Here is a 4,870-nt window from a genome sequence, read left to right as displayed (position 1 = left end):
CGATGAAATGGATTCTTCTGAAAAATAAAACCCAGACCAAGCGTCTTTCTCCTCTGCTAGGGCATAGGTTCCATGCTGTCTCCTCTCCTACTTGTTAGTGTGAAGTTTATCTCCACCCCGTGTGGCTTGATGGATCTGTTTATGCGATATGTAAATTCCTATTTGTTTTCTTTCGAAGTACTTTGGAAGTAACCCACAGGTGGAGAAAACATATTCTTTTGTCTACTGCAGACCTGTTTACCAACCCCCTGGCATGCCTGGTTTAAACACACCTTAGTCTTAACTCTTAAAACCCACCATGTACATACATCATGCCAGAACATTAATGGTCAGTGAGTTATTGGTTTTCAAATGATACCTCACCAGGCATATTTTGTATAAAGATTATTACAGTAATTTTTAGGGTGTGAATACAGGGGTGCTTAGTGTCACAACTACTACATACCTGTTTGGGCCAAGTTCTCTTGGAATTAAGTTCTGTCTCTATTGTCATTTTTATTTATTGATTGATTGTCTCCTGTCGTTATTTGCATCAGTTCACTTACTCTCCACATCTATGTCACTTTGATTTAACTACCTTCTCTTATCTAGCCCTTACATTACTTCTCTTCTCCATCCCTATCTCTGTTCCCCTGCATTCTCTTATGCCTCATACTTCCCACCTCTTTACCCCTCTAACTTTGGGGGCTTTCTGTCTCACACACACACACACTAATTGTAGAATTGTAAAGGTGCCAGCATAACAAAACAAAGTAGCAGCTATATGATTTTATTGTTCTAACATTTGTCTTCCTTGCTCTCCTTGTTTATAGTTAGTACTTATCATACGATAACTACACTTAGATTGTAGATTTAGGTCAGGGACTAGTTCTGCAGTGTGTCTGGAAAGCACTGTAGTGTACTTCATAGTGGTCATCTATAAATCATTACAGAATAATCTCTGATACAATTAATGCTATGTTTTTCAAAGCTAATTGGATAATGGAGCATATATTTTCTGGATCTTAATACTTTGGAGTCAGCTATCCCTGAAAACTATCCCCTAAGGGCTTCTAACCATTGTAGATCATATCTGAAAGATTAATAGTCACATCTGTCAAGGGCCATTAGAAAACAGTTAGGGGGCTGAGCTCCATCTTAGGAAGCAAAGGTCATGAAAAATGATCACTACTTACTGTTGTGCACTCTGGTCCCTACTCTGTTTGTAGAAACATGCAAATAAATGTAAAACTACATGGTCTCTGACACAAGATATGCAAGTTTCATCTTCTCCAATGGGGTTAATGTAGCCACTCCCACCCCCCAACTCATTCTTAGAGTTGCCACACCTTTCTTTTCTGTGGATCTAATGGCGTCTTATATAGCAACATATCATGGCAACTTATTTAGCATTTTTAGTGTATTTCTGCCCTTTTCTGCAGAAAAGGAACTGTTGCAAAGGTCTTGTCTTCACTACGCTGCTCCATCAGCACCACAGCCATCGATACAGTGGCATTCATCGAGCAGGTCTGGTGAAGACATGCTCAGGTGATTGCTGAGCACTCTCCCATCAACTCTGGTACTCCACCGGACCAAGAAGCGTGAGCATCTCCCATCAACATAGTGTAGTGCAAGGTACATCAACTTCAGAGAGAGAAGGAAGAAACTACATTTATGTTTCAAACCTCGGCAGTCTGTTCTCCAGTGTGCAACCCTGTGCCGTGTGCATGCCTCATAAATAAAAAAGAGAGGCAGAGAGAGAGAGCAGAATTGATATTTTACAGAAGCACAGATTCAGCCTCCCATCCACTGTTATACAGATCCCTAGCAGCATCTAGCCTAGGGCTGTATGAACATGTAATATTTGCAAGTGTTTTGCCCCTTTCAAAAACACAAACAAAATCTCACCAAATATCAGATTCAAGTTAAAATGAATGGAAAGCTCCCTAAATGCTGCAACATAACTAGCATACCTTGCATTGACAGAGGGAAGACAAACCCTAATTATGCCTCAAAGGGCAAGAACTGAGGAAAAGTAAAGGAGTCACTACAATTTTTTCTACAGATTTTATTCTTTACAAGGTGTTGCTTCAGAACAATAAATGATAGGCCAGGCTTTCAGCCGGTACAGAGTGAGAAGTATGCCAGTTCATACATGCTGAGGATCTAAAATGGAGTTGATTGGGAAACAAAGAAAAGAGGTTTTGTGAAGAAAAAGAAAATGTTAACATCGCTTTGTTTCAATACTGAATTTTTTTTAACAAGAGATTTTTTACATTTCAAATCCACAACATTTCAAAATATCAAACTATTGACATTTCCATTTTCAGTGGAAAACATCTTGAACAACTGAAAGCTTTTTGTGAAATTTTCCAGTTTTGAAAAGAGGCCATTAAAAAAAAACAAAAAACATTTTGGATGAAAAAAGCTGACTAGGTCCAATCTAGATAATTACATTCCATCTTCTTTCCCCAGTCATTGAGTTGCTTGTCTTCTTTTCTTTCCTTACTGGAGATGGCGGTGGGGAGAGAGACGGAGGGGGAGAGAGAGATGTAGAGATCCTTGATATGTTTTACTTTAAAAATAATCTGCATATTAGGGAAAACCCCAATAAATCTACCTACCTTACTCTTCAGATTTGTTTTTCCTGGGCTTTCTTAATGCCTCAGGGAGTCATTTATGGTGCTGAAAAAATGCAAGAGCAGCTCTTCTCATGCTATTTTTGCCAGCCAGGAACTGAAATACCATAAAAACAAGTGTTTTGTTATTTTGGCCCTATAAATTACTCGTCCAAAAATACGAGCAACAATATAGTCAAGTGTAAGAAATACAAATACAATAGCACTGACATGCAAAAAAATCAGAACCCTTTACATGGTGAAATAAGTGATGTCCCACATTCTGAGGTGCTCTTCTCCATGTTGCTGTAATTTGGAGGATAAGTGTCATTTGGTAAATGGGATCACTGAAAAAGGCAATTGGGTTAACAGGAGAGGGAATCAAATTTAGTGTATTCAACAGCACTGGACAAAGAGCAGAAATGAATTTAGAGACTGCTGGAGGGAACCAAGTGCCTTGCACACTCTTCATGCTACACAACTAATACAAAATAGGGCACCAGATTCTCAGCTGATGTCAGTTGTCATAACTCCATTAATGTCAATGGAGCTATGCCAGTTCTCACCAGCTGACTCTCTGGCCCAATGAGTTTATGTAAACAGACATCTGAAATCTAGAATGGGGTTGGATAGTCAGTTGATTGGGACAAAAAGGCAATTGAAGGGAAGGAAGGCTGGGATGATATCTTTCACTCAGCAGTACACCCATGCAATTGAAAATAATATGACATTATCTCTGGATTTTATTGGCCAAGAGCTTCCTATTGTGGCATAATTTAAAATAATGCCCTTCTGGCTCCCTGGCAAGTCTAGAGCTGTCTAAACCTTGCTCATAAAGCTAGGTATTATTGACGTAATAAAATGCTCAAGATATTAACAGTTGGGTTTGCTGCAGTTCCTTCCCATTGAGGATTGCATTGCCTTCATTTGTTTTCATTTCTGCTAACAAAAACAACTAGAAGTGAGAAAATTCCAGGGAGAGAAGGAGGAAACTACATTTATGTTTCAAAGCTCTGCAGCCTGTTCTCCAGTGTGCAGAGTGCAACTCTGTGCTATGTGCATGCCTCATTAAATAAAAAACAGAGAAAGAAAGAAAGAAAGAAAGAAAGAAAGAAAGAAAGAACTGATATTTACCAGAAAGCAAAGATCCAGCCTCCCATCCACTGTTATACAGATCCCCAGCGGCATCTAGCCTAGGGCTATATGAACATGTAATAATTGCAACTGTCTTGCCCCTTTCAAAAACACAAACAAAATCTCACCAAATATCAGATTCAAGTTAAAATGAACGGAAAGCTCCCTAAATGCTGCAAACTGCATTCTTAATGCAGCCAGAAAAGGCCAACATCAAGTCCCTTTTCATCTTCTGTCTCCCCAGAAGAGTGCAAACTTGGACTCATTTATGAGTGGATCTGCCTCCTCTGTGGGCCCCACAAGCACTTCAACAGTCAAAATCCAATGCATTTGTCTGGCTTTACTCCATTTGGTATTCCAATTAGCCCCTGAAAAGGAAGTTGTTGTAAAACCTCCATCTGTGTTCTTACCTCCTAACAATTTCAAGGGAAGTGGCAATTAAAAATCTTTGTATTAATCAGAACACTAGCTGCTGCCTGATTTTCAGACAATAGTCAATCAGCAAGACCAGCTCAGAGAAAGCTGACAAACAGGCAATTAGCACTGCCCCGCATGCAGTATAGCATGGATAAAATGTTGCACACATTAGCCCTGACTGTTTTTCCCTCAAAGAGGATGCATAATAATTCACCACACAGACAAATACATGTTGTGTATGAGTAGGACCTGCAATACTAGCACCACAAGATGGGATCTCATCAGATTTTATGAGTTAAGCTGCATCAAACCTTGTCTATACTTGGCCCTGACTTTTTTTAAAAATGCAGCATACAGGAGGAAGTGGTATTGCTGATTCAGTAGCTGGCACTATTTCCTGTCAGTCAGGTTTGAATGAATATTTCAGCATGGTGCTATAGGACACCAGGGTACTGGAGGAGCTGTCTTTCAGATCAAATGTTGGGTCTTTTTAGGAAAGTCCACGTGAAAGCCTGTTCTACTGAGAGGTGAACTGCAATGTTCTTAATATATAGTTATCTCTGAAATACTTCAAAACAGAAAAAAAAGAAGGGAGAACAAAAAAGAAATCTAACCTGTCCAGTAAGGTTTGACTGCTCCACTCTGACACTGCTTACAAGCTACAGCAATTACAGCTTGTAAAACTCATTCATACACATTTGCTCTCTACCCAGCCTGTGATG

General features: G+C 39.5%; 1 long non-coding RNA gene across 2 annotated transcripts; it reads right to left on the bottom strand.

The window, feature by feature from the left end:
* Window positions 1-2,050: 2,050 nt before the first annotated feature.
* On the bottom strand, window positions 2,051-3,966 carry LOC137151089 (uncharacterized). 2 transcript variants are annotated; one of them, XR_010919169.1, is made up of 3 exons: window positions 2,829-2,959; window positions 2,604-2,715; window positions 2,051-2,145 (listed from the first exon to the last, which is right to left on the bottom strand). It is a non-coding gene; the product is annotated as an uncharacterized lncRNA (long non-coding RNA). The 2 variants fall into 2 exon arrangements; XR_010919168.1 differs by lacking the exons at window positions 2,051-2,145; window positions 2,829-2,959 and adding exons at window positions 2,365-2,487; window positions 3,860-3,966.
* Between the last annotated feature and the right edge of the window lie 904 nt (window positions 3,967-4,870).

This window comes from Emydura macquarii, unplaced genomic scaffold (genome assembly GCF_026122565.2).
Source record: "Emydura macquarii macquarii isolate MOO-44397 ecotype Brisbane River unplaced genomic scaffold, CSIRO-AGI_Emac_v2 contig_1043, whole genome shotgun sequence".
Lineage (NCBI taxonomy): Eukaryota > Metazoa > Chordata > Testudines > Chelidae > Emydura > Emydura macquarii.
The sequence above is the reverse complement of the archived record's forward strand: the minus strand, read 5'-3'. Positions and strand labels throughout refer to the sequence as shown.